The 11,300-nt window shown below is 44.3% G+C and overlaps 1 protein-coding gene across 2 annotated transcripts in view; it reads right to left on the reverse strand.

The window, feature by feature from the left end:
• Positions 1-11,300, reverse strand: part of BORCS5 (BLOC-1 related complex subunit 5) — a 99,160-nt gene that overhangs the window by 20,494 nt on the left and 67,366 nt on the right. The gene's annotated exons all lie outside the window — the stretch shown is intronic.

Below are 11,300 nucleotides of genomic sequence, written 5' to 3' on the forward strand. Positions count from 1 at the left end.
GGGAAAGAGGACATTAGGTACAAACAAGGAGAGGAGCTGGGACGTAAAAAGCCTTTGGATAAAGAAGTAAAGGAAAAGGACAGTAGAAAAAGCATGGGCTCTGGAGTCTTACATTTGGGTTTCAGATCTGGATTTGAGTCTCAGGCTCTACCATTTAATAACCATGTGACCTTAAATGGTTTTCCTTTCAGGTCTCTGAACCTTGGTTTCTGTAACTGTCAGAAGTAGATGATAATGTATATGAAATGCCTGTATATGAAATGCCTATTCTAGACCTGGCACATGGCAAACATGTAGAAAAACGACAGCAGTCTTACTGTTACCACTCTTACTTCTACATTAGGAGAGGAGCGGCAGGAACCATGGTAAGAGACGGACTGGGTGGATGTGAATAAAATCTGGGAGCCCCATCAGTAACCTGGATTCCCCTTCCCAATGTCCAGGATTAAAGGGAAATAAATGTAAGTTTGTATGACCTAAGCCACACATTCAAGATTTTAAAACCTGAGCTAAAGTGACTACTAAACAATGTAAAACTGGGTTAATGACGCGTCCTATAATTCCCTCCTTTACGCACCCAAACTATCCATGAATATAACCCCTTTTATGAGTAGAGAACAGACTTCGGAGGTGGTGTGGAGGTAGGTATCTTACAGCTAAAATCCTGTACCCTATGCCTGAGGAAAGAACCAGAGATATCCAGGAAGAGACAACAATGACGCTGATGACGGAGATAAGACTAACATAATCATCTGGTAGACCTCAGGGTACACCAGAGGCCATGCTCTTCAATACTGTGCCGGGTGACCTCTCCTGACATGTGTGCACCTGACCTAGAGTCCTGAGGCCTGTGTCACTAACCCGTGCAGACAGCTGAAGTGACAACTCCACTTCCCCACCCAGATTTACCCGGCAAACACGTCCTGGGCACAAGGAGAGGAATGAGGCAGGAGACCCCTCTGACCAGGTGAGAGCAGGAGTGCATTTGGACAGGCTGCTGGCATACCCAGATGGGAATGGAGATGCACCAGGCGGAGATGGAGGGTGGGCAGAGTCCAGCAGGAGGGAGCACACGGGGGGCGTGAGGCGGGAGTGGGGACCCGAGAGACGCCTAAAGTGGGTGGATTCTGCAGAACACAACTATGACGATTACAAGATGGCAAGGCAGGTACGTGCTGACAGGGAGTCTTGGTATCAGCAAGGGTGAAAGAGAAAATGGCTGATAAAAGAGAGTGAAATAAAGCCATCTGCAGCAACATGAATGGACCTGGAGATTATCATACTAAGTGAAGTCAGTCAGACAGAGAAAGACAAATATCATGTGCTCTCACTTATATGTGGAATCTAAAAAAATGATACAAATGAACTGACTTACAAATCAGAAACAGACACAGACACAGAAAACAAACTTATGGTTACCAAAGGGGAAAGGGGGGATGGATAAATTAGGAGTTTGCAATTAACATACACACACTACTACATATAAAATAGATAACCAACAAGGACCTACTGTAGAGCACAGGGAACTCTACTCAATATTTTGCAATAACCTATAAGGGAAAAGAATCTGAAAAAGTGTGTGTGTGTGTGTGTGTGTGTGTGTGTATACCTGAATCACTCTGCTGTACTCCTAAACAAAACATTGTAAATCAACTATACTTTAATAAAAAGAAAATGGCTGAGGCGCGCTAGAATGCAGGAAGAAATCACCTCTAAACTATACTGTCATTGTGCCACAAATGCTCATGCTTCCACAATAACATCTTGCAATCACTCCATTGTTGGTCTTGCTGCATTTGAAAGAAACGACTTCTACCCACTAAAAGAACCCTTTAATTTACACAGCCCCTCAGAGTCCTGCAGAGGACTCACACCTTCACTGTCCCATGTGCTCTGAGCTGCAGTTTGGCTATTACCGCCTTGAATTTCTGCAAGAGCAGCTCTAGTAATTGTTTCACATGACCTTAGACAAACGACATGCTCTCTACTCATGTGCAGAACGAGCCCTGGGGAGTGAGGCCAGGACAGCATCTAAAATCTCACGATACCAGGACTTCCCTGGTGGTCCAGTGGGTAAGACTCCGTGCTCCCAGTGCAGAGGGCCCGGGTTTGATAGCTGGTCGGGGAACTAGATCCTACATGCATGCTGCAACTAAGAGTCCGCATGCCACAACTAAGAAGTCTGCATGCCACAACTAAGAGGTCCGCATGCCACAACTAAAGATCCCTCATGCCTCAACGAAGATCCCGCATGCCACAACTAAGACCCAGCGCAGCCTAAATAAATATTTTAAAAAATAAATAAATAAAATAAAATCTCATGATACCAAAGTATGGTCTGTCAACATGGGTGGAAAAAAGTTAACTGCTGCCTCAAGCTCTAAGGACACTTCCTAGAGAAATCCTTTGGGAATCCTTGAGACCTGAAAGAATGAGAGATGTTTTTAAAAGGAGTATGGTGGCTCTGTAAGTGTCCTCCCAAGTAACAACAGAGAGAGCAAATGAGCCTCTAGTTCAGAACATCCAGATAAGTGTGACAAGGAACAGACTGTTAATAATGGATAGAATCTTGGGTACTGTGATTGTCATTCGTCAAAAGATTTTTGATAAATTTTAGGTATAGACAGAGTTTTGAGGAAGAGTCTCCTGGCTTGCTTTGTACTTGTTTATTATCTGTCTATTTCCCCAGTGGAATGTAAGGCCTATGAGGAAGGGATTCTGCCTGTTTTGTTCAGTGATATATCCTTAGCACCTAGAGCAGAGCCTGGCCCAGAGCTGAATGAGTTCATAAATGAAGTGGACACATGTAGAGGAACATGCATGTAATGTTCTGAAAGGCATATTCTTATCTCAGTGAGTCAAAAAGCTGCAGCCAAGGAGACAGAACCCTAATAAGGCTCATATATTGTGAGAAAAAGAGAACAGAGTTACTCCAAGTTGGAAAAAAATGCATGTCCAAGACAGAGGTTTGTAAAATACAGGAAAACAGAACCAACTAGTCTAAAAACAAATACCACTGGTCATCTCATCACTCAAGTGCAACCACAGCTAACTGTCATATTTCCTTCTAATCTTTTAAAAAAGATATTTAACATATTTGAAATCATGTTAACTATATAATGTTGTGTACTAGCTTTTTCACTTAGTGTTAATGGCTTAAGTGTTTGCTTAATATCACTTGGTTTTTACTGACAGCAGGACCTAAATCAAGTGAAATCTACAACGGGACCTTGGGACCTTGCACCAACCCTTGTGAATCTCAAAGTTGACCTAAAGATGCATTTTAGGGTTGAACATAAGTTCAAAGATGACACAGATGTTCAAAATGTAGCTCAAAATTTGGTACAACCCTGGGCACACATACAGACTACATTTCCCAGCCTCCTCTGGAGTTAGCTGTGGCCATGTGACTGAGTTCTAGCCAAAGTGATGTGTGACATTTATACGTTTGGTCCCGGAGAACCTCCCATCTATGCTACTCCATTCTCTTTCCCCTTCTGCCAACTGGATGCTATCAGCAATGTGGTCTCTGGATATGACAGAGCCACAAAATGGGAGAAGCCTTGAATCCCTGAACTCAATGGAGGAATCACCTGCTAACCAGAAACATCCACCCTGAACATGAGCAAGAAATGAACTTTGCTTGCATTTGAGTCTATTTATAGGTGCAGTCTGGCCTACTCATACCTAATAAAACTCTCATAACCTATATTTTCTCTAATAGAATGAGAAAGCTTATCAGTCACTATGACAAAGATATTGACAGAATTGAAGAATATATTAAGTTGTTCATTTAACAAGCATTTATTATATGTCTACTATGTGCCAGGCATTGTTCTAAGCATTACAGCAACATTCAAATGTGCTAAAGTTCCTTGTTTTTCTTCACTGAAAGAGACACAGGATAAGGAATATCTTTTCCCAGCCCTACTTCCAGTTCTATAACCATGTGCCCTTAATACTGCTCACCTGCTGGCCTACAGATTGCAGTTCAGCTGAAGGAGCCTCTAACATGGCCTACCCTCACAGGCTGGAAAGGAGCCGGGGGAGGGAGTGGGACAGGGGCTCAAGTATCTGGCACATGCAGCCAGTACTGGGAAAGCTGGCAGAGCCAGCTGTCCAGGGGCATGTCTAGGGCAGGTGGGAAATGGGGCTGCTGTTCACACGTTTCATGTCCGTATCCAGAACCTGAATGGAGGTAAATCTCAGGGCAGTCAAATAATTGGGTTTTGCTTATGCCTTGCCAAAAAATACAAGCCTACATTTCCAACAGGCAAGTAATAAACTCGATTAGGCCCTCCTCCAGGATTTCTGCCTTGCGGCAGGACAGCGCTGGTGAAAGTGTGGGCCCAGGCCCGAGGAAGTGCTGTACAGCATACCTTAAAGCCAGACAAACCAGAATAAGTCCAATCCCCCTTCTGGATTTCCTGCCACTCAAGGGACCAGCTGTACTACTTACCAAAAAGAAAGGCTGCCCAAAGGACAAGAAGGGGGGACAACTGTGTTCTAAGGGCTCAACTTGAAATTCACACCAGAGTAATTTGTAAGATAGAAAGGAAACCCTGAATGCTCCTGAAATGCCTTGCCCTCAGTATTTTGGCAAAAAGAAGCCCAACATCTCAATGTTCTTGTTCAAATTTTGTAGTTTTAAACACTCCCAACCCATTTTACAATTTGAAGTCAAGCAAGCAGTGACCAATGCCAGGGTATGTTTAAAAGCAGCAACAGGAATCAAACAACATTGCCATTTAAAGGAGATTCGGTTCAAGGTGGCAGGCAGGGTAACAGCCTCACCTGGCCAACGGCTCACGAACCTGGCTTTTCACTGAAGGGGCTCAGAGTGAATGCTAACGTCAGTTCAAACACTGATTCTCTGTGCAAACTGTGAGAAACTCATTTAACCTTGCTCAGCCTCTCCCCCAGCCCCATGGGAGGAAACACGGTACAGGAAGTCAGGTCAAATACTTGGAAAATGGCTCCAGCTGGGTCTTAAACATTACAGTTTTGCCCACTGAAAGAAATCCCTGCCCTGCTCTGTGTGCAGGCCCATGAATGGTAGCTCACTCCTTCCAACACTAGTTGAGAGCCTAATGCATGAAAAAGGAAGAAAAACGCAATGCTAAGATTCCACGAAAGTAGAACATAAGTAGTATGGTAAAGTAGATAACAGGACAGCGATCAGGAAGATCCGTCTTCTATCATCTTAGTCATTAACTAGGAGAAAAACCTTGGACAAATTCCAAATAAACTCAGGAACGCTTGTTTTCTTCATTTGTGCCATGAAAGGGCTGAATTAGAGAAACTTGAGGGTGTCTTTATAATCCCAGGAAATCACGTGGCTTCCTAAGGACTGCAACTCTTATGTGTCCATCTGAACCTCCAATTCAATGTTTCACATTGGTTAATGCTACGACAGCATGCTATCAACACACCTAACAATGAAACACACAGAGGCTACCAGAATCACTCATGAATTTAGTCTCAAGACCTTTAAGCACGCACATAGCAACTGTAACAAAATTAACCTAACGGCTTCATCTTAGTTAGGAAGGTATTCTAAACCATGACTATATTTACCCATTGATAGCAACCAGAGTAAGGAAGAAACAAGACCCAGGTCAGCAACCAGAGCCAGTCCAGACATATCAACAATGTCTTCCTCGGGCTGTGTATTTGCCACCTGCCTCCTGCCCCCGCGCTGGTGAAAAGCCCGCACATTTGAAAGATGCACGTTCTTTTCTCCTTTACCTTTCAGTAACCCAGATTTCAATGGCAGATGTGACCTAAAACTGAAAGTGTCTGCCTGCCAACTTGAATCCTTAACTAGAAATGACGAGATATCACAGAAATCACAGGAACGATAAGAGGCAAGGCATCCACAGCCCAGAAGCCGAGGACTCATCACGTGCTGCCGTCCAGTTTCACATTTCTCACCATCCACGTTCCCCAGGCACCACTTTGCTCTTCACATAGCAGAATAAACAGTTAAATTAACTACAAAAATGTCAGAAAGCACATATCTGTGGCATGAAAGAAATCACGCAGGACTTGCAACCTGGGCTATAAATGATCGGTCTTGCCTCCATTTAGTTCTTTCTGATACTCAGGTTGTTGAGAGTAGAGCTTAAAATGAGCCAATATTTAGGCTGCTACTGGTATCAGGAAACTTCACACAGGCCAATTCACAGCAATAAGGTTAGGCTTTTCCCTATCAGTCATTACTTTTTGTTGTTGTTATTTTTTTCTATTAGTCATCACTTTTATTTAAAACAATAACGAGCGCTAACACCATAGTGTTCACTACATGGCAGACATGGTCCCATACTTTACATAGAGTAACTCATTTAACCCTCATGAGAACCTTTCTGCAGTAGACTAGTATTCTTATCCCCATGCAACAGAAGAGGAAACTGAAGCTTAGAAGAACCAAGTAACTTACTCAAGGTCACACAGCTAGAGGCAGTGCCAGGGTTTGAACTCAGGCAGTGAGGCTCTGGCGTTCATACTCAGAACCACTATGCAGAGCTGCCCACAAAATCAAGGTCCAAGTTTTCCCACCTCAGCTGAGCCTTCAATGGCTCTGGTACTCACAACTGTACTACTACCCAACGGTCACTCTCAACAAATGACCACCCCCTCCTTCAGAGAGAATACACAGGCTCCTCAGCCATGACTGGTCTGTGGCAGGCACCCTCTTAAAAACCTGCCTAGATCTTCCCTGTTCTCTCAAAACAAATGCCCTCAGGGCTCTAAGTCCCCCCTCTCCTGCTGCCTCAGAGACCTCACTCCCAGAATCCCCTTTCTACCCTTCACCCTCCAACTCTACTCTTCCATCTCTTCCCCTCAATCTGGAAGCACATTCAAATATACCACCTGGAAAAAACACCCCAAACCTCCTTTGATCTTCACCCGCTTTTTAAAAAATTTTAATTAATTTTTATTTTTGGCTGCCTTGGGTCTTTGTTGCTGTGTGCGGGCTTTCTCTAGGTGCAGAGAGTGGGAGCTACTCTTCGTTGTGGTGCGCAGGCTTCTCACTGCGGTGGCTTCTCTTGTTGCGGAGTACAGGCTCTTGGCGCGTGGACTTCAGTAGTTGTGGCTCGCAGGCTCAGTAGTTGTGGCTCACAGGCTCAGTAGTTGTGGCTCACGGGCTCTAGAGCGCAGGCTCAGTACTGGTGGCGCACGGGCTTAGTTGCTCCACGGCATGTGGGATCTTCCCGGAACAGGACCCAAACCCGTGTCCCCTGAACTGGTAGGCGGATTCTTAACCACTGCGCCACAGGGAAGTCCCAATCTTCATCCACTTTTTTTTTTTTTTTTTTTTTTGCAGTACGTGGGCCTCTCACCGCTGTAGCCTCTCCCGCTGCGGAGCACAGGCTCTGGACACGCAGGCTCAGTGGCCATGGCTCACGGGCCCAGCCGCTCTGCGGCAAGTGGGATCTTCCCGGACTGGGGCACGAACCCACGTCCCCTGCATCAGCAGGCGGACTCCCAACCACTGCGCCACCAGGGAAGTCCTTCATCCACTTTTAATTCTATAGTTTCAGCCTCTATCTTCCTCTGTGACCACGGATTAATTGCTTACTTTCTCTAACAGGCTTCGATTTCTGCATCTGTGTGTCATGAGGGTCCTGGACCAGGTCTCTGAGGTCCTTCCAGCTCCGACATCTGTGGCTCTTAATGGAGAAATTTCTTGGAACAAACTTAGCTTCTCCACTGTCCCCGGAAGCCCCAAACTTAATTTTCCTCCGAGACTCCCAGCTGTTCCTGCAGCCAGCAGCGCTCTCCGCTTTCTCTCCATTTGTTTCCCAAATCCCGGTTTTCCTTTACGACGTGGCTTCAGCCTCACCCGCTATATCCCAGGATATCCTGATCTTTCACTCTCCTAGGACTTCAGTTGTGAACCACAACTGAGCACTCTCCATTGATGGCACTGTATCTTTCACCTTACTGTTCTGTGTACCTTCATGCCCTTGCCCAGACTAAACTCTCAGCGAGCAGGGACCAGTCACGTTTCTCTGTAACCCTTAAAGGACCTCACACTAAGTTGGTCAGCAGTAGTTGCTCAGCCATGCTGGCTGGTTGGCTGAGGGTCATCCTGAAGCCACTGAGGAAACTAGTGGCCAGTGTACAAGACTCTGGTGTGAAGGAAGACTACCTCTAGCTTCCACGCCTCTCTTACACAGAAATTTGTAAAACATCAACTTTTTATTCAAAAGCATCATCCAAATTTAGCAATAGGAAAGCTTAGCTAACTCCTTGATTTTCTTCTCTCCGAATCAGAAACTGTTCCAGCCATGTTTCCCTTTGATCCAAATGTAAGTGATCACAAGTGCTGCAGCTTTCTGGGCCTCTGTTTGACCCGGGTTCTACTTCCACTAACACACATTCTCCGCGGTTATTAAGTTCCCCGACTTTTCAACACATATAGCATTATGTTACTTCCTCACACTTGCAACTCAACTTCCAGGAAACATCTGGAATAATATCAGAGAGTTGGTGTCTGATCAAAACTACATCCTCTGCTTTATTCACTTGGAAGTGACTAATTTCAACCTTTAGGTTTGAAGCTGAGCACACATGGCTGTGTATGTTTCAGGAGTTTTGCACCAACAGAGAAGACAGGTCTTCAGTGAAGAATCTAAAGCAGTGTTCACCTCCTCGGCCCTAAGAGAACTACCGAGGTACTGCTCATACCGGGAGTGCTGTTCTCTGCTTGGTAATAATCCTGGGTCACTACTGACGGCTCAAAGTGAATCCCAAGCCTCCTCAAGCAGAATTTTAAACTCAGTTTAAAATTTTGTTTTCAGGGCTTCCCTGGTGGCGCAGTGGTTGAGAGTCCGCCTGCCGATGCAGGGGACACGGGTTCGTGCCCCGGTCCAGTAGATCCCACCTGCCGCGGAGCGGCTGGGCCCGTGAGCCATGGCCGCTGAGCCTGCGCGTCTGGAGCCTGTGCTCCGCAGCGGGAGAGACTACAGCGGTGAGAGGCCCGCGTACCGCAAAACAAAAACAAAAACATTTTGTTTTCAGTGAATGCTCCACAGCACTGGTGCTCAACCCTGGTCACACGTGAGAATCCTCGACAGCAGAGGTCCCCAACCTTTTTGGCACCAGGGACCGGTTTCGTGGAAGACAATTTTTCCATGGACCCGGGGGCGGGGTGGGGGTGGGGTGGGGTATGTTTCAGGCCGTAATGCGAGCGATGGAGAGCGATGCGGAGTTGGCAGAGGAAGCTTCGCTCGCTTTCCTGCTGCTCACCTCCTGCTGTGAGGCCCCATTCCCAACAGGGGCCCGGGGGTCGGGGACCCCTGATCTAGAGCACGTTCATGAACACCAATCAATGCCCAGCTTCCTTCCCACCAACCCAGCCTTCCAAGATTTCCATTTAATTGCTATGGAGTGAGATCTACACATCAGTATTTTCTTCAAAAGCATCTCAGCTATACTGAATGAATTAAGGTAATCTTTTAGGCACGATAAGGGCACTGTGGCTGTGTTTTTGAGGAGTCTTTCGTTAGTGGAAAAACTGGTAAAATTCAAATAAGGTCTCTGTTTAGTTAATGGTATTGTACCAATGTTAATTTCCTGGTTTTGTCTTTGGGCTAAGGTTTTGTAAGATGCTCACTTTAGAGGAAGCTGTGTGAGAAGCACACAGGAACTCTCCGAATTATGTTTGTGACTTTTCTCTACGTCTAAAAGTAATTCAAATTAAAAAGGTTTTTAAAGGAGTCCTTTATTTTTAAAGATGCATACTTAAATACTCATGAATGAAATGATACGCCTGAGATTTCCTGCAACAGAAACCAGTTAGGAAGATGGCAGGGAGGGAGTCGGGGTGTGGATGAACCAGGAGTCTTCACAAGCTGGGCAATGTAGCTGAGCAATGAGGACAGGAAGGGTATCTGTCTACTTCAGCGTGTGTGTAAAATTTTCCATCATATATATCTGGAGGAAAAAATTCCCAGGTGATTCTAACACTCATTCAGAGCCAAAAAACACTGCTCTGGAGTCCTGAAAATGTGGTATAATGAGCTCTGTCTGGTACTATCAGCTACAAAATACTTCACCCAGCTCCTTGGCAATGAATTAGTCACTTAATCTTTCTGTACCACACTTTCCTAACTATGAAATGACAGGAATGGAGTAGAGGACCTTTCAAAAAGAAGACAGGAAGCATTAAAAAGCTGATTTATTCTAAAATCTTATGAAAGTTAATATCATAATTAATTTCTAGCACAGTCAAAAATGATAAGGTCTTATATCCACAAAAGCATTTTCCCAAAGAATGCTCTAAAAAACACTATTTCTATAAGATGTTAATAGATGTTACCTAAGATAAGGGTTCCGAAATCAAATAAGTTTGAAAAGTGCTGATTTTCTTTACTGTAAGATTCCTAAGAACTTTTAAATAAGATAACATGCATTGTGACTTTCCAAGGGTGGTTATGAAATACGCAAAAAGTCTGACCTTCTTTACATGGAACTAGTTTTATGGAACTTATTTTGGAAAACAATGCTCTAGACCAGTGGTTCCCAAATCCCAGGTAACGGAGAATGGCATTAGTATCATTTGGTAAGTTTATTAAAATAATGATTTGCAGACCATGTCCTAGACCTACTGGGGGAGAGGAGAATTCAGTATTCAAAGAAACAAAATCCAATAATAATAATTCATATAATCCAATGCACAGTCATGTTTGGGACTTAGGCTCTTTAGATTATAATGTAGTAAAATAAATATAGTATCTGAAAGGCCACATAGATGCCAACCAAAATAAAAGGTCATATTTAATAGTTTTCCATATAAAACTATTTAGTCCATGAGAGAAGCATACATGCATACATTTTATGAAAGGTAAGCAGTAAAATACTGGAAGTGTTGACAAATTTAAATCTATCAGTATAACTAATGACTACTTAGTTATAGACATACTACATCCTTGAGATTACAAACTGATCATTAATTGCAGTGATTCTCCACCCTTTCCTTGTGTAGTTCCTCATGTCCACCTTCTCTTGCCAGAGTCAATGATCAGGACTATTTTGTTAAACTCCGGGCAGTGCCATTCACATAAGTGGTTTCTCCACGATACAGCTCCTGACCTTTTCTTTTTATGACATTACTTCTAGGTAACAGAACAGAAATCCCTTCTTGATTGAAAACTTTGGAAAACGTATTTACTTATACCTTGGTGCTCCCAGAGCTGTGCCATGCCGTGGCCCAATCAGTGATATATCTAAATGCTTAAAAGAGTACCTACTTTCTGTTATTCATAATTACTCAACACGTGTACCACACTCTT

This window comes from Lipotes vexillifer, unplaced genomic scaffold (assembly GCF_000442215.2).
Source record: "Lipotes vexillifer unplaced genomic scaffold, Lipotes_vexillifer_v1.1 scaffold395, whole genome shotgun sequence".
NCBI classification, from domain to species: Eukaryota; Metazoa; Chordata; class Mammalia; order Artiodactyla; family Lipotidae; genus Lipotes; species Lipotes vexillifer.